The 20,086-nt window shown below is 36.9% G+C and overlaps 1 protein-coding gene across 1 annotated transcript in view; it reads left to right on the forward strand.

Annotated features, from left to right (window-relative positions):
* Nucleotides 1-836: 836 nt before the first annotated feature.
* LOC114253583 (uncharacterized) overlaps nt 837-20,086 on the forward strand; it is a 122,969-nt gene continuing 103,719 nt past the window's right edge. Inside the window, exons 1-2 of the mRNA XM_089735041.1 lie at nt 837-1,296; nt 9,480-9,555. The gene's annotated coding sequence lies outside the window, so the exon portion shown is untranslated. The remainder of the gene's footprint in view (nt 1,297-9,479; nt 9,556-20,086) is intronic.

Here is a 20,086-nt window from a genome sequence, read left to right on the forward strand (position 1 = left end):
GCACTTGTGTTTCTATTTTTAAAAAAACCAAAAACATGTACTTCATTATTTCTGTATTACCTCATCAGTCGCCACATTAAATTTGTCATTAAGGATAAAACTACGAATTATGTATTCGTTAATGTTTTGTAATGATAAAATAATTCTAAACAGCCGTGTAATGTGTACGTGCGCGACAATGTGACAACAGCATTTGACATTAACCGATGATTACATACAAGTGATCCAGATACGTTGCGATCTCCGACCATACGTAGTCATAGTAACAGAGCGCGCGCATTCCGTAAGAATCGGTAGCGCGACATTCGGACGTCGTGTGGCACAATAGTGCGCTCATTCGTTCACACGGGCTCGGTCGCTTGTAGGGATGTCCGAAATGCAATAAAGTATCGATATATGAGTCGACTATTATCAAAGCCGGCAATGTGACTTTTGGACAATTATTGGTAAATCAGAAAAACGAATTATTGACTTTGTATTCCAATGGCAGTCACAAAACTCTTCTGAACGACATCTTAGATAAATAACAGGTTAAGTATTAACCTTTATTTAATGCAGGTTATGAACCGTATTCTTTGAAGGAGACGATTATATTCAAATCAATCTGTATTGAGATATCAATAACGTTTTTTTGTCCAAATGCACAGATTGCCACCTTTGATAATAGACGACTCATATATCGGTATGATTTGACAGAGAATATTCGTGCTAATCAATAGACATCATTTTTAATGACATTTTATGACATTTTATGAAACTTTATAAAATTGTATAAAATTTCAATAGTATAATTTCATAAATTTTTTTTTTCCGGGAACATAATAATATGTTTGTTGGTCTGAAAAAAAAAATCGATTTTCATACCTTTTCGATGCTTGGAATTTTACATCGATGTCTCGAAGTATAAAATATCGCTCAAAAATATCGATACATTGAAAAAATAATATCGGTATTTCGATGTATCGATATTTTTTCAACAAGCCTAGTCGCTAGGCGGGTCCGCAACGTGGTAACGCGGGCTGCGCTTGCGATCCGTGCGAGGGAAAGAGAGAGTGGACCCACAGGTGTGCGTGAAGCCAGCCGGCACATCAGCTGTTCGGCGCTCGTGCCCGTTGCCTTGCACCCGCAATGACTCGCACGCCAGCCACTGAACTCGAGACGCACACTACACAGTGCTCGCCGATATCCGCCCGCGGATACACGCGCCCACCTCTACGCCGATGTGCTGTTCTCTCACTCTCTATGTTTGGTTATCGTAGTGGCGTGCCGATACCGACCTCTTTGTCTAATTAGCAGGTAGGCGCACGCTTCTATAAACTTGTTTCGTCGGCTGTGACGAATGCGATACGTCGACGAACACACATAACTGACCGTAGAAGTCGACTGACAAAAACCATAAAGCTATTTATTTAAATACAAATCGTAAAAACGCAACGAATGGCGGTTATCTAGAGACAAAGGTTACGCCCGGGGACAGCGATAAAAAGGACCGAAACAGGTTTCCGTGGCAAGGCATCTGGCACGCACTAATTGATATTGCATCCACTGACGTTCGTAATTATCGGACTTGAAATGGAGCTCGGTCGATTTAAGATTTCTGTCTGTGATACATTCACATCATTATTCACCAGAGAGAAGTATAAATAAAATACTGACACACGCGTAGAAAAACGGAATCGATCTTCGCCCGTTGTCAGAATGAGCAGACATATTACTTTGCTTCATATAGAATACCTATACCGAGTTGCATAATTGACTATTTTATTCGGTTTTAGCGAGCCAGAGACATAATTGAAATTAGTTTTACGGCCTAGTCTTGCGGTTTTTTATTGTGATTATATTATTTCCGACTAAGGTGTTATTTATTTGTCGACACTTAAATATTGTGTTAATCATCTGGTTTTTTCAATATGATGACAACAATAAACCAAAAATATAAATTGTAGTTTTAATTATTATAATGCATAGCACGTTTTAATGTATTTGCTAAATTACATTCGACCTCATTTGGATGTTATAGGGAGAAACATGTTTAATTAGTTATTGATAAGTATCGTCAAACGACTGTTAATGACAGTGCGATGTGTTTAGGAAAACGGAACGGGGCGGCGTACGAAGTAAGTAGGTGTATGAAGTAATCAATTCATATGCTATTGTTGGAATAAAAACACGATAATTTTACTATTGAAGTTACGAAGGCACATAAATAATGTTTTCGTTGGAGATTTTGTAAGGAAACTTAAAATTGTTTACCACCTGGTTGTTTATGTACCATCGCCTTGCCTATTTCTGCCGTGAAGCAGTAATGCGTTTCGGTTTGAAGGGTGGGGCAGCCGTTGTAACTATGTATACTGAGACCTTAGAACTTATATCTCAAGGTGGGTGGCGCATTTACGTTGTAGATGTGTATGGGCTCCAGGAACCACCACCACTTAACACCAGGTGGGCTGTGAGTTCGTCCACTCATCTAAGCAATTAAAAAAATGGGTGTTTTAATGAAAAGGCTATAATTATCACGATTGTACTATTTTTCATATTTGGTAATACTTTTCTCTGAAAGCCATTTTCTATTGGGTCCGTTTATAATCTAGTTTATATTGAGACATGTTCTCATACGGAATAATCGTTGCAACGATTATAGATTAGCTAGTGACAAGGGCTACTCGAAAAAATAACGAAATATCTGTGTCAATTTTATTAAATCGAACAATTTTGTATTGTACAAGCACAATCCGTTTAAATACGAATGTGGTATTTATAGTTGATAGAAGTACCGCGCGATTTACTATGCAAATAAGGTCAAATACTTCGGAATATCCACTGTAATGAAAATATATGTTTTACAATAAATTACCGACGTACTTTTCAATCAATCAACTCACAGAATATAATTTGAATTTGTTTAACATTTCACGGTTTTATTTTGAAAGGAACCTTATTTTTGAAAATTTATTTTTTCTGTCTCCCAGCCGTGTACAGGTCTCGCTTCTACACTACCACCTGCCTCTATTTGAACCAACATCTGGCCGGGCCAAATAGTCGCGCCATCTCATCCTGCCGAGTATTAATTTGTTGACTTCTATTACATTTTTATCTTTAAGTATTTTGAAATTATTTGCATTACGGGTCGATGTTTTCTTTAAATAACACTAGCAGATGGTTTTTTTTTTTTTGATAAATTGTATTTTTCAGAAATTATATTTAAATACGAATTACATATTGATAAATTGATGAAACATGATTAATATTTTTCGATCTTACAGACAGAAAAAAAAATTAGAACTGGTTAGTTAAGGAAAAAAACAAAATTATCGATAAAGTTGATTATTGAAAACACGAACAAAACAATATTTTCTGAAAATAAATCGTACCTAGACCGATTTATCGCCCCCGAAATCCCCTGTATAGTAAATTTTATGAAAATCGTTGGAGCCGTTTCCGAGACTCAGATTATATATACATATATATTCATATACAAGAATTGCTCGTTTAAAGATATAAGATTATGCCGGGTGATAATCATCTGATGTTATAAAGATAAAAAAAAGAAAAATATTTATTCAGTGCTAAACAAGAGGCCAATAAAATAATGATATGGTACAGTTTACACTTAGTCAATGGCTATTCACTGTGTAATGTATTTATTGCATTTAAGCAATGCTTCGGGATTAATACATTCCAAAGAGTTTCTTAGTGAAATTAATACAGGCAAAAGCTTTGTAGAAATAATTAAGCATTTGTTCATTTTTTCTAAGGACACTGAATTTTTTTGAAAAAAGTTAACATCTTGTCTGATTGCGTGAAATTAATCTTTATGTCTTTCTTCCCAGTAAGTATCAATAGGATAGGTATATGTTTGCATACTCAAATCATAGTTTCTAATATCTACACGATATGCTAGACGGCCTCCTTGATAGTGAAGTAATAATGACATTAAGTGAATAATGTAAAATAAAAAAAAAATTACAACTAGCGTTCGCCTAATCATTCAAATTAGACCGTTGATATCTTAAGATTTAAATAAATTTTATGTGTTACGTTTTCACTTATTTTGTTGAGATTTTGAAGACAAAAATTGGCTATTTCAAAATTGGTTTATTAATAACAATAAAACTGTTCAATAGATACTAAACAGGCTGACAAACAGACGAAACAATGGTACGTAACTGTTTTGCGTTTACCTAAATAAATTATAGATACTTTTATTTAATAAATAATGTCCGTGAAAGAATGAACCTAAAGAAGAAGCAGCTGGTGCGCGCCTCGCCGCGTCATCAGATTTTAGTTTGAATTATATTGCGTGTATTTAATATATTAGAAAATACAAAATATCGATCGAGATTTTTAAGCACTACCGTCTCGATTCTGCCATTAATCTTCATTATCACGAACGCTTCCGTATACCCTATAAAGCTTACAACAATAATGAGTGTTAGGCTTTTAATAAAAGGTCCAACAGCGGAGCAAACGCGCCGTCAAATCAGGTAAAATAACAAGAAGATATTATTATGTAGATTTAAATAATAAAACTGTTTTTACCTTAAAGACAGGAAGAAGTTAGACTGTCATTATGCCAATGTCGCGTCGTGTACGGAGAACTAAATTTCCTCGTACCATACGAAGGATATGATGTGTGATTAATCTAAGCTATTAACCTTAAGTTATCCTTAAGCGATGTTTACTTTTGCAAAGAAATAATTTTGAAGATTTTGAAAATGAAACGAAAACAAACATTTTTTTTAAGGATTATTATTAAGTCTATCCGTTTTAGCCATTAAAAATTAATTCTAAAAAAATTCCATATTTTTTTAGCTAATCAAGGAAAGTTTATTGGGCTACGTAATAAGATTATAAAGGTTTCCGGAAATAAAGGCTGGTGGCGATCTTGGTTATCCTTGACACACACACATCCATATATTACACGTTAAGTAGTGACTGCAACTTAATTGTTTTTTTTTTAACCTAAGGAACCTCTGGGTCTGCGGAGGGACTTCGCTTCTCTCTGTATTTTGTACCGTATGATCTATGGGGAGTGCTCTGAGGAATTGTTTGAAATTATTCCATCATCTCGTTTTTACCATCACACCACCCGCCACCGGAGTAGAGCTCATCCATACTACCTAGAGCCACTGCTTTTCCACATGTGTTATCCACAGTGCATTTCCAGAGATCTTTTTTGCCACGTACCATCCGGCTTTGGAATGAGCTCCCCTCCACGGTGTTTCCCGACAGCTATGACATGTCATTCTTCAAACGAGGCTTGTGGAGAGTACTTAAAGGCGGTGGCTTGGCTGTGGCCCTGGGCTTTGCTGAAATCCATGGGCGACGGTAACCACTCATCATCAGGTAGGCCGTATGCTCGTCCGCCTACAAGGGCAATAAAAAAACGCTATTCCAGCTACGCTTTGGCTGCGCGGCGCGCTACCGGAGCCACCCCGTACTCATAAAAAAAAATTAACGATTTTAAATTTTTTTAAATAAACTACTACTAATTGATTAAGAACTGTCTGATGAACTCATCTTTGTTTAATACTTCACTATTAAAATTTATTGCCTTTTGTTAATTTCACTTTTACACTAAACACAATATTACACAACAATGGCTTAGAATTTTAGGTGCGTGAGAGCAGACGTAGACACTAACGCGCATGCGCACTTGCACCCAGGGAGAAAAAGTTACACTTTCTTCCCTGTACAGCGGGACGAAAACCGAACTTTCGGCGTAGGTAGGAGAAAAAATCCGTTTGTGATAATTTTATAAAGTTCGCCGGTTCCCAGGGCCATATTTCATTTCCATTTTAATGTTTTGTGTGTACAAGAAAAGTGTTAATTAAAAAGAAAAGTTTCTATAAGTTACACTGCTAATTACGGTTGTCTATGATAATTTCGTCGTATCCCTATCGTATTAAAAACAATAAACCTCCATGGTTTGTTTGAGTTGTTTTTTTTTTAATACAATTACAGCTGACAATTTTACATTGTACCTAGTATTTTTTTAATACTTAACCCATAAAGCGACGTATTAAATCATATCAAAGAGTTAGTCCTCGAACATATTCTAAGCGCTTGTGTCGGAGAGTTTGAATGACTGCGCAAAAACGCGCGTATCACGCCGGTTGCGTTTCCCGCGCTATAAAATTAAATATCGCGCGTAGCAACAATCCCACGAGTCGTATCCCGCAATGCAGCGTATTATTTCAGTGATTTCCGCGCGACCAATCAGCCACAAATAAGATTAGGCGGGCACGACTGCGAACCACTTACTTATTTACATCATATATGTATTTATGTAGGCATCGTATCGGTTTAGCTTTGAATTCGTTCCATATTTTCTTAAACTTGGTGGAGAGAGTTTTTTTATTATGAATTAAGTAACTTATATATGACATTGTATATTTGTTATGCTTATTCTATGCAATGTTACGGTTTTCAATGTTGATTTCAAATGCTTAAAATTGAAAGTAAACAAATGCAATACCAGAAATATTAAAATTAAAATTAAAAATTAAAATGTACGGTTTCCATTTTTCGGAAATCGCATTTGTAATAAATTATGACTTATACGAACATAAAAGCGTCACTTAAGCAGCAATAAGATCATTTTTATAACGAACGAATACGGCGAATGTTGCAACGGGCAGACTTACCTTTTGTAAACAACGGAGGCATTTCTACGAAACCTTATTAAAATCAGGTCAACCTACAGCGTAAGTAGCCGAGTTCCGGAAAGTATGCAGGGTAATAATGTACAATGATTATGTTCTTTTGACTAGTCCGTTGTATATTCATGTTTACATGAAATATATATCTTTAATTCTGGTACGATTTTTTTTTATTGCCCTTGTAGGCAAACCAGCATACGGCCCACCTGATGGTGAGTGGCTACCGTCGCCCATGGACTTCAGCAATGCCAGGGGCAGAGCCAAGCCGCTGCCTACCGCAAATCGGATGGAAGTAAGATAACGCTATTATTGTTACGTAAACGAGATAGATTTTATATCTGAACCGGCCGATGTTGTGGTGACATTGTATTTTGATAGAACAATTTGTCTCTGTTTCAAGAACAAAGGGAGACGTACGCTTCGACGTGTTTGTGGTATTCAAAGTGGACATATCATTTATAATTGCAAATGCAGTATTATAAGAAGAAACAGATAAGTTTTATTAGTAAGATTTACCTATCACTAAACAGTCTTGCTGCTTGCTGCTATTAAAGTGAACTTTTAATAAATTTGAGAACGGCTGGACGGTACTGGATCCTTTCAAAAGATTACTTCAGTAGGCTTTTCTGGAAAAAAAGGTTTCAAAAGCGACTTGGCTCTGCCCCTGGCATTACTGAAGTCCATGGGCGATGGTAACCGCTCACCATCAGGTGGGCCGTGTGCTCGCCTGTCTGCAAGGGCAATAAAATAAAGCTGCCCGCAAATTTTGATAATTCATAACATGATCGATGATTACCAATAGAATTAAAATTTGAAAAGAAGTCGGTCGTGTCAGCCTGTCTTAAGAAATATATAGTTGAATATCGAGTTCTTTTGTTTGCATTGCATGAATCATGACACGAAAAATGTGTACTAAATTTTGATCGATACGGTTTATTTATACACGTAATACCTCAATGACCTATATTGTAATACATGTCAAGAAAAATAAAAGCTGCGAAATATTCAAAGATCCGTGTCATGGAACGTCGACAACCCATAATTTGACCATAACTTTACTGGTGGTAGGACCTCTTGTGAGTCCGCACGGGTAGGTACCCACACCTTGCCTGTTTCTGCCGTGAAGCAGTAATGCGTTTCGGTTTGAAGGGTGGGGCAGCCGTTGTAACTATACTGAGACCTTAGAACTTATATCTCAAGGTGGGTGGCGCATTTACCTTGTAGATGTCTATGGACTCCAGTAACCACTTAACACCAGGTGGGCTGTGAGCTCGTCCACCTATCTAAGCAATAAAAAAAAATAAAAAAAATTGCCCAAAAAATAATAATTTAAAGATTAGTGTAGTTTATTCTATCTATATTATATTATGTTACATTTAAAATTACTAGACGTATCTATAAGTCACAATAATACAATATTCGCATTATCATATTAAGTTTTTTGAGGCACCCATGTCATTTTATTACTTTTATGCCAAAAACGTTCCCTACACTAATATTTTCACGGATAATAGTGAGATATTTTCCCGTTTAGTCAAAGCTTCCCAAAGGGATAAAAGAAATCGATAAGTTATTAGGTATTATGATTACACACACACATCCATTTCATCATATTCTGTCACTCCTTTATTAAGTATTCTTACGTATTCCAATAATAAATATTGGCACTTTGAGTTTACTGTACTCACTACGTCTGGAGTATTTTTATTAGCTGACGATAGCACACTACGCATTTTGGGAGATGAGGTCGAAATATGGATTCTATAACGCGCGGCAGTAATAGACAGGATAGTGGTACTAACTGGTTCCTCGCAATGCAAAATTATAATTCGCGTAATTACTGGTGGTAGGACCTCTTGTGAGTCCGCACGGGTAGGTACCACAACCCCACCTATTTCTGTCGTGAAGCAGTAATGCGTTTCGGTTTGAAGGCTGGGGTAGTCGTAACTATACTGAGACCTTAGAACTTATACCTCAAGGTGCGTGGCGCATTTACGTTGTAGATGTCTATGGGCTCCAGTAACCATTTAACACCAGGTGGGCTGTGAGCTCGTCTACACGTCTAAGCAATAAAACAAAACCAGCAAGCAGCTCTTTTACTAAGTAGTAAGTTTTTTTCCTACCTAAGCTGATAGCCTTGAGAGGCTATGTCAGCGTAACCTAACAAGCAGGTGAGTTCACGGGCTCAAACCTGACGACGTTGCTAACACTAACCCTAGCAAGAGCAGTGCTTCGCAGAATCTACCACCGGATCGGAAACGCGACTAAGCTTAGTGGTCTGTGTCTGAGGGTTAAAGTAGTAGGAAATAGAGCTGATAGATCTAGTGCCTCAGGACAATAAAGTTCCCTTTTAGGGCTTAGCAGCCGCCTTTTTTGACGAATCATGGCACAAGAATGCTACTTTAGAAAGATAGAAATTACTAGTCTGTAAGAACATACGGCCCGAAATACCTTTAGTTTTAAATTGGGTTTATATAAGACTTTCGGACATGTGTGGTGAATGGTTTTTCACAGCACTAGCAACGGGAGACATCCCTAAGAAGAAAGGACAGGCTGTCAGACGGAGAGATAAACGTCATGATAAAATTGCGTTCTACGATTTAAAAGGTTTAAACATATAAAAACCATCTGATTATAATCAATCTGTACGATTTTAGGGTGCGTGTGGAATAAATAAGTGCTTCCTATACTGCAGTTTGAGTTCAATCCGCAACGGCGACAGATGACAGGATATTTCCTAAACATGAGCAATCCTGAACGCATGCTCGGTTTAATCACAATTAGAAAAATTAATTGTCTTTAATAATACCTTTACAGGCACTTCGATCTTCACGAGTTCAACGCACGTTGAGAATGCAGTTTCGACACTGACAATAATCGGCTAGAAGCTCAGGTAACTCTTAACCAATTTTCTTATTTCGAATCATCATTTCATCATCATCATTATCCTGCCCTTCTCCCAGTCACCTGGGGTCGGCGCAACATGTTTTCTCCTTCCATACTCTTCTATCATATACCATTTCTTCGCTCACTCCCCTCCTACCCATATCGTCTTTCACACAATCCATCCATTTCTTCTTAGGTCTACCTCTTCCTCTAAATCCTTCCACATTCATAGTTAACACTCTCTTAACAACCTCATTTTCGAACTTACTATACAAATCTCTTTATTACAAACATACATTAACAAACGTGCTAAAGCTTGCAATAAAAGCACAAGAAATTTCTCATATTCTGTAGACGTTCGAAGGAGTATTGCATATGGACTTACGTAATTGGTGCCTGAACTCATGCTATATAGAGAACCAAAATATCTATTGTAAGGGCCTAGATGAGATCCTCAGGAATAGTAATCAAAAAACCTGCGTTTCATCACCAAAGTGTCGGGCTATACATAGACAAACTACAATACTTTTGCCGTAAGGAACAAATGAGTTAGTTCGTAAACTTCATCAAGACCAGATTAACAAAGTTTTACTTAAGTTGAATTATTTTTCTTTTTTGTTCTGCTGTTTTTTCATTACATTCCATCGTGTCGAGATTAATTGAACCACTTGTTGCTAAATGAATCTTATGTAAACATTATTAACGTTTTTTTTTCGGTATACTTTTGTTTATCATATCATATTATATTTCATTTGTTTTTTTTTAAATTTTTCTGTTCTCTATTTTGACTAACTTGGTGGAGCATAGTTAGCGCCTCTGGCTATTACTGCGAGGGTCGTGGGTTCGATTTCCACATTGGGCAAACATTCGTTTAATTAACAGGTTTGTTTGCTCTTTGTCTGAGTGATTATTGTCTATATATATATTAAAACGTATATCAGTACATATATGTCTATATAATAGACTCCGGGCTGGATGGCCGTAGAAATTCCAAATCACCAAATTTTCCTATATGGCTTTTATATCTTTGTTTCTATTTTTTTTATTGCCCTTGTAGGCAGACGAGCACACGGCCCGCCCGATGGTGAGTGTTTACCGTCGCCCATGGACTTCAGCAATGCCAGGGGCAGAGCCAAGCCGTTGCCTACCGCTTAATACTCTCCACAAGCCTCGTTTGAAGAAAGACATGTCATAGCGCTCGGGAAACATCGTGGAGGGGAGCTCCAAAGCCGGATGGTACGTGGCAAAAATACCTCTGGAAACGCACTGTGGATGACCGCAGTGGCTCCAGGTAGTATTCTAAATTTATTCCTACTTACTTGTCACGCGGGTAGGTACCACCCCATTCTGGATTATGATATCGGACAACCGCTATTCAATAGAATATTTTGACCTCATGCTCCAAGATTGGTGGCGGTATTTACGCCCAATAATTCGTTATATCGGTTGGGCTGTGAGAACGTTTTCACGTCTAGTAAATAAAATTGATTGATGCGTCCCTTAGAGAATTTCGGATACATTGTATCCCTAATTTACTATTTGGTCATTAATCAATAAATAAATTCTTACATGCAAAAGACTAATATTTAAGCATTGAAATTGATTAAATAATTGAGCTATTTAATGTATAAAATTTATATGACTTCAGTTAGAAATTTCAATAAGCATTGTGGTGAGTGTGGCCTCAGTCGATGGAATGAGTGAAAGATCTTTTCAATATAGACTGAAGTACTCAAATATAAAATGTTTCTAGGACGTACATCCAAATTTAAAATTATTAAAAATTAAATTAGCAAGGCACACGAGAACTAGAATAGTTAGAATAACACGCGTATTTAAAATTTCAATAATTTGGAATGAATGTAAGTATATGTCTATTAACTAACTAGGAGGTTTTTATTTATTTATTGCTTAGATGGATGGACAAGCTCACAGCCCACCTGGTGTTAAGTGGTTACTGGAGCCCATAGACATCCACAACGTAAATGCGCCACCCACCTTGAGATATAAGTTCTAAGGTCTCAAGTATAGTTACAACGGCTGCCCCACCCTTCAAACCGAAACGCATTACTGCTTCACGGCAGAAATAGGCAGGGTGGTGGTATCAACCCGCGCGGACTCACAAGAGGTCCTACCACCAGTAAAAATTACCTACGTTAGAATAACACGCGTATTTCGAATTTCAATAATTTGGAATGAATATATAAGAATATGTCTATTAACTAACTAAGAGGCTAGGCTTATTTATAGCATATTAAAGGAAAAAATTGCATAGGAGTATTTATTTTGATTTAAAAAAAATCTGTGAAGGGTTTATGCAATATTTTTAATGCGTAGCTGGGCGTAATTCATTGCTGGAATATTGATGTCGTGTCGTGACATTTAGTGGCCTTTGTTTTAAATCAATTATATTTGTTGAATAACCGTATGATTTCATAACAACGTATTACGTCATTCGTTGTCTTCTGTAGGTTTATTGATGTTAACTCGGTAGGATATTTGGTAAATTGATTTCAAAGCGAAAACATTTTATACCGCACAAAAAAACAAAACATAAGAAATAGAAGTTGAACCGAATATTTGGTGAAAATTTATTTTCCAAATCTGGATTTATTGTTGATTTTAATAAAGAGAAAATGAAATTTGCTATAGGCCATTTTAATAACTACATAGTGATTTAAAATTTAATTAGGAGTAGCGCATAAATTAGAGGATAAATTTATCGAAGATACTTCGGATTAAAGCAACATCTACTTTTGGACTCCGCAAAGTCAAAGCTGTTGACCGAGTACCAGGATATGACCCGCCCGACATTTCCCACTAGTGGGCAAACCTATTCCCAGACCCGTGTAAGAAGGTTCATATTACGCGCGTATTTACACAGACATTGAAAATACGATTTAGTAAATTGTGTACAGCTTTTTCATTTAAATATACCGGTCTTTTAAAAGCTTAATGCGTTAGGCGAGCGATCTTCGAACTAACTAAATCAAATGAAATTATTATTAAAAATATGATTAATGAAAATATATTTTTAATTTTTTTTTATTGCCCTTGTAGGCAGACGAGCCATACGGCCCACCTGATGGTGAGTGGTTACCGTCACCCATGGACTTCAGCCATGCCAGGGGCAGAGCCAAGCCGCTGCCTACCGCTTATATGATAAATATTAAGATCCACTTTTAAACTTCATATTGGAATTCGAATTTCACGTTGACGTATGAATCGGATGTCTTTCCGAGTTCAATTTCTTCCACACAGATTGACTCGCGCTATGCTATACAGATCTGTGTAACACGTGCAATAAATACTTCGTGGCGGTAAAACTATATCATAATACGACGTATGAAAAGAAATCTCTGAAGCAAAATTATTTGACTGTATTTTCTCGACTACGATCTGCGTTTTATGTATTGTGCAAAAAAAAAAAAAACAGCCAAATGTTTAAATACAACACAAAAATCTTGAACGTAGGATTATTACGTCCTTAATTCAGCTTTTGCAATCTACGTGATGTTCAGATATTAATAGCACAAACGATTCGGTAGATAAATTACATTGTTAATTTGTTTTGTACGTTTGAACTAGAATCTCTTCTTCTTTTTCTCCACCTTATCCCACTAGGTGGGATCGGCACAGCTTATTTTTCTCTTCCATTCTCTTCTATCAGCCGTCATCTCAACACTCACTCCTCTCTGTCTCATATCGTCATTCACACACTCCATCCATGTCTTCTTCGGTCGACGTCTTTCCCCTCTACCTTGCACTACCATTTCCATACATCTCCTAGTCACATGTATCTTCTCTCTACGCATCACATGTCCATACCACGCTAACCGTCCGCTCCTTAATTTGTTGTTTACCGGGGCCACTTTCACACTTCCTCTGATATACTCATGTTTGAACCAGAATCTGCCTTATTAAAATTATACGTCGCGCATAAGTCATGCATGGAATGTGGTTTCAAGTTAACCTTTTCAATAATGCAATACGAATAGCTGAAATAAATCGAACAATTTCTTGTTTCGTTTGATTCTTAAGCGTCAGTCGCTTCATGAAAGTGTACTATTTTTTGGCAGTATTTCAATAAAACCCTAATCAGATTTCTTATAAATGACACAATGAAAATATATTTGCTCTCAAGCCACATCAGAATTCATTAGCACAGGTTGCACAGATAACACACATCAATTTGAATAATCTGTACCAAAACGTTTACAAATACTTTTATGATCTACTATATAAATTTATTTATTCAACATGTTCAATATTGTATTAAAATTAAATAATAATTTGTTAAAAAAAACATAAGAAAATTTAATCTTAGATTATAAAAGTTAGCAAAGGAGATCCTAAAAACACTTATCGATATTCCATTGAACTTGTCGATGATAATTCGATCCAGCGTTTTGTTAATTATTTATTTGAGCATTCCGTCTCTTGTGCGTGGGTGTCGTAAAAGGCGACTAAGGTCGTAAAAGGCCAGTCAAGACGAAGAGGTGAATCTAGTACCATCGAAATCTTTAGAAAACGAAGCATCAGAGAATTGCGACCGGAGAAACATCGGGGCTTTCTAAGAACACTGTTTAATCTATATATTAATACGTGAAGCAAAAACTTTGTATCCCTTTTTACGAAAATTGCGCGGACGGAGGAGTATAAAATTGTCCACACTTATAGAGAATATAGAGAAGAAGTGCACCATGCTAATTTTTTTTTTAAATAATGCATAAAAGATACATTAAATCAATAAAGAAAACATTACACACACTACAAAATATGTATTTGACGCACACACGCATGCATACTATTTATTGTCAAACTTTTGTTCTTGACGTCTGTTGTCAAATTGAGAATAGATTAAATATTGTTTGTCTTTGTTAATATTTTTATAGTGTAGTTTTGGCGAAATTTGTGATTATCGAAGTATAAAATACACACATAATAGTGTACAAACTTACAATCCCAATTAATTATAGTCGAATTTCGACTACTGCGGGACCTCTAGTATCTACTAATCCCTAAATTAGTGAAATGTCACTCATTATATTGCATTCGTAATCACGGGATTTAATCTGTCATTTGCAGTTTTTAAACATTGGCATGTTTGCAAGTGTCTGAAAAGCTATCGACGCCATGTCAATAACAATGTGCTACAGGTTTGGAGGTGGATCTTGGCGAATGTACGATAAAATTTTGATCTCATAGTCTTCGGTGAGCTTGAAAGCAGGTGGATCGTGAGCTCGGTCATCTAGTAAACAAATATTGTTAACATACCAGCCGTGAGCACTCTTGAACACTGGTACGTGTAGATTTTTGAGAGACACACGTGTCACAGCTGGGCCCCAAGCGGAAGTGTTGTAACAAATAAACTCGCAAACTAGAAAAGAAAAATGAACGGCCTTTGGCCAGTCATAAAATATTATGTAGGTACCAGTTGCCTTTTCCATTTTACTAGAAAACCACCATAAGTAATTACATATAAACATATTGAAGCTAGATTCTACGTTATTAGTGCAAAATTCTATTCATTTCGTCGGCCTTATTGCCTACTTTATCCGGCAGTAGTTATTACATAAAAGGTTTACGACCAACAGACGTCATCCGAGACGAGATCTTTAGTTTCTCTTCCAAATTTATCATTCGTCTTGTTCTAGCGTGCACCGGCATTGATGAGTGGAAGCGAGACGGATTTTATTAAGTTAAGGTACGAAGATGCAGTAGTAATTTCGGGGTCTGTGAAATGCACGATTTCCTTTGTACAGTCTAATGGAAGAACGGGGTCGCGATATAATATTTGCTCGAATGTTATTTTGTTATAGAGCTTTTTTTTACATAGACTTTGTGCTTTTTTTTTACTCTCAAGCACGTCTGCGTACCTTTCAAATTATTCGGGAACTTGTCTAGTTATTCTAAGCTCTGTAAGTAAATGAAAAAAAAACAGTAACACTTTACACACACTATTACTTTAACGGGTTCTTACAACGATTTTGACATTTAATGAGTTTCCCATATAATGTAGGTCTTATAATATAGTGCTTATAACGTAGGTCCTATAATGTAGTGCCCATAATGTAGTGCTTATAATGTATGCTTATAATGTAGTGCCTATAATGTAGTGCTTATATTGTAGTGTTTATAATGTAGTGCCTATAATGTAGGTCCTATAGTGTAGTGCTTATAATGTAGTGCTTATAATGTAGTGCCTATAATGTAGTGCCTATAATGTAGTGCTTATAATGCAGTGCTTATAATGTAATGCCTATAATGTAGTGCTTATAATGTAGTGCTTATTGCTTATAATGTAGTGCCTATAATGTAGTGCTTATAATGTAGTGCCTATAATGTAGTGCCTATAATGTAGTGCCTATAATGTAGTGCCTATAATGTAGTGCCTATAATGTAGTGCCTATAATGTAGTGCCTATAATGTAGTGCCTATAATTTAGTGCTTATAATGTAGTGCTTATTGCTTATAATGTAGTGCCTATAAATGGTTGTGTAATGTAAACAAATGCGATAGTGAAAAATCATAATGCCACTGGTCATTCGATTGCTGTATGTACATATATATGTCGGCGCAAATATGACTATTTACCTACTGATCATCAACTAATTACTCTGTGATAAGAAATTGATGTTAAACAGTCCCTTTTATTGTAATTTCAATACTTTAAATCTTGTAAACACGCTCACGTGTTTAATACTTGTCAACACGCTGACGTGTAAAGTCCTATAAATACGGCCGTGCTGTCTAGCGTTTATTCATTCGTGTCCGAGCCGTAGTACAGTACGGATCTCTCTGAACGTTGTCACGCTTCTCGTGAAATATACGCAGTTATTGTGAAGTTCTGGTGAAGTTTTGTTTTGGAAGCCCAAACATGAGTCATCGTCGAGAACTTAATGACCGTGACGTCAGCAATGGTGACGTCACACTTTTTAAAAACATTCCTTCGGCGTTTCTCCTCCGAAATCAGAAGCGGGATCACACGCCGCCTCCGCTCAGCAACAACCTGGTGACCAGATAACCGTATCGGCGGAAGAAGACTACCCCCCAGCAACAGCCGATGAGCCTATACATCTACTTCACAAATCAGCATGGTCGAGCAACAAAATCAACACTCAAAGATAAGTTTTTATTTTTGATTACTAAAGTTCCACCACATAAGTACCACAGTGTACGCCTCGGCAAAAGTACCACAGTGTACGCCTCGGCAAAAGTACCACAGTGTACGCCCACTACATAAGTACCACAGTGTACGCCCACTACATAAGTACCACAGTGTACGCCCACTACATAAGTACCACAGTGTACGCCACAACATCACACTACACAACATCCTTATCCGAACACCTTAAATAAATCTACGAGAACCGCCGAGAACTCTACGAGAACCGCCGAGAACTCTACGAGAACCGCCGAGAATTCTACGAGAACCCTACTATACCCTCCGAGAACCCTACGATACCCTCCGAGAACCCTACGATACCCTCCGAGAACCCTACAATCAAATCGCATTAATAAGTCTCAAACCTACATAGTTACAAGTAACGCAAGTATAACAGATGCGCTACTCAGAGAAACTTTTTATTCCTGCAGGTCAATGAGAATCAAAGAAAAAACCTACGAGAATCAACGAGGCCGGTGCAGAGCGCGTACCGCCTGTCAGTATGGCCGTGTCGGCGCAAATATGACTATTTACCTACTGATCATCAACTAATTACTCTGTGATAAGAAATTGATGTTAAACAGTCCCTTTTATTGTAATTTCAATACTTTAAATCTTGTAAACACGCTCACGTGTTTAATACTTGTCAACACGCTGACGTGTAAAGTCCTATAAATACGGCCGTGCTGTCTAGCGTTTATTCATTCGTGTCCGAGCCGTAGTACAGTACGGATCTCTCTGAACGTTGTCACGCTTCTCGTGAAATATACGCAGTTATTGTGAAGTTCTGGTGAAGTTTTGTTTTGGAAGCCCAAACATGAGTCATCGTCGAGAACTTAATGACCGTGACGTCAGCAATGGTGACGTCACACTTTTTAAAAACATTCCTTCGGCGTTTCTCCTCCGACATATATATATATAAATGTGATGACTTAAGCATTAACTTAACCATTGACTGTAAATAGATGAAATTTGGGTGGCATCTGTGCTGTCTGAGGCACAGCAGTTTAGTGAACTCAAAGATGGCAACACCATTTATGATTTATAACTCATAGTTATTTTTTCTGTTACAATTTTGATGGGCAAGTTGGATACATAAAACACCGAGCTGAATCAAACTGGTTTCATAACACCTCGGTACTACTTATATAAAACGTTAGTAAGAGAGGTTTTATAATTGCCTAATAAGTAGACAAATCACGTTTCATTTTGGTCTCGATTGCGTTTTGTTGACAATCGCTGCGAGCTCTGACAACACAGGGTCTTCTACGCCGAGTTCGTTGTTGTAAAATCGCTTTGTGAACCATCCATCGGCGAGTTAATCCTGTTGTACATCCAAGTTAATTATTTATTTATTTATTAAGTTGCACCAACAAAGTGATCATCAATACAAAACATTGGACAATTGACAAAAGTTCATGACAGATGTCACCTCAATTATAGGTGCAATGGACAGTGCATTAACATCAAAAATAAAAAAAATATATACAACTAAGATTTGATTACATTTCATGCATTGCTTAAGATTAAGTTATATTTAATTGGGAGATGATCCGCGACAGATTTTTCCTGTAAGTTGTGAGACAATTAGAAAAAAAACATCTATTTCACTTAAAATTAGTTCAGCGCAATCGGCAACTCCGAAGGAACATTGACGGAGACCGCGCTACCGTGGACATTATTGTAGTCCCAAAGGATTCTGTTTCAGTTTAATTACATGAAAAATGGCAATGTATACGTTATGTGCAATCGAATCGCGACCTTCCTCGGAACATGGGGATAACAAAAACATTGTTCTGCTTTGCGAATTGTTTCCAGTCTAGAACGTTGTTGAACCAATAACTTTAGAGAAGTAATAAGCAATTATATAGGTTCAATTGTGATTTTAAAAATTGTTGACCATAAACTTAGGCTATAAATTTAATCCGCAGCGACCGTTTTAACTAATATTAATGGGAGGAACTGCGATCACTTTTGTCTATCATAAATTATTTAAAATAAGGAATCACTTATATTTAAATAATGTATTTAATAAAGGATCAAAACAAAATGACTTGAATACTTTTAAATAAACTCAGGCCACACATTGTTAATGTAAAAGGACACGAGCTAGCAATTCCCACCAAGTAACCCGCCATTACGAAAATTTACAAATTTTGAGAGTTCAGATTTTATTATACGATGTTATTCGTACATTGTGTAAGCCGTACGTCAAGACGAGGTACGGGTTTTTTTTTAAAATAAAATTTGTGTCTTCTAACGGGATTTGAAAGCAGGCATAGTCGCATCCAAGCGATAAACGAGCACGGTAGTTGGATGACTTATCTTTTACTGGTGGTAGGACCTCTTGTGAGTCCGCACGGGTAGGTACCACCACTCTGCCTGTTTCTGCCGTGAAGCAGCAATGCGTTTCGGTTTGAAGGATGGGGCAACCATAGTAACTACACTTGAGACCTTAGAACTTATATCTCAAGGTGGGTGGCGCATTTACGTCATAGATGTCTATGGGCAGTAACCACTTAACACCAGGTGGGCTGTGAGCTCGTCCACCCATTTAAGCAATAAAAAAAAATCCTCTATTATGATAATTAAAAGAAAAATGCTATCCAAAAATCGATAAAGATATATATAGGTGAAAACAATTTTGTGATAAAAAAAGAAAAACTTATTCGCTGGTAGCTTAGGGGCTATTCCAGATACGCATGGACGGATAGGTGAATTCACGGGCTCAACCTGAGAGAATTTGCTAACACTAGCCCTAGTAAGAAAAGTGCTTCGCAGAATCCACCACCGGATCGGAATCGCGATCCACTGAGAAGATCCGGCGTGAAACACAGCGGGCTATACAATTTAGAAACTAAAAAACACCATACACTGAACTTTCAATAAGTACCTTACCTATTTACAACGTTGACTTTTAGAAGACTATTTCTTGGTAACAGGAAATGGCTTTCGAGATAATCGATATATTTTGCATGTATTTAAACAAAAGCAGGTGCATATAAAGTTGTCGCACCTGTTAAATTATACAAAGTTGTTTAAAAAATACTAGTTGCTAATTGTGAGTTGCCCAATTGTGAGGCTCTTTAATTTCTATGCAAATTTTTCAAAAGCTGTTCTCGTGTAACCCTCAGTTTTCAATAAGCAGGAACCAAAATATACCTAAAAACAGTCACGATCAATGGTTATTTCTGTAAAGTTTATATACATGTATATCGTTTTTCTTAGAAGGTTCTGGGTTACTTTGGTCACATTTTTTTATTTATTTTTTATTGCCTTGATGTGTGGACGAGCTCACAGCCCACCTGGTGTTAAGTGGTTACTGGAACCCATAGACATCTACAACGTAAATGCGCCACACACCTTGAGA

The sequence above is a fragment of the Bombyx mandarina genome, chromosome 18 (genome assembly GCF_030267445.1).
Source record: "Bombyx mandarina strain Sakado chromosome 18, ASM3026744v2".
Lineage (NCBI taxonomy): Eukaryota > Metazoa > Arthropoda > Insecta > Lepidoptera > Bombycidae > Bombyx > Bombyx mandarina.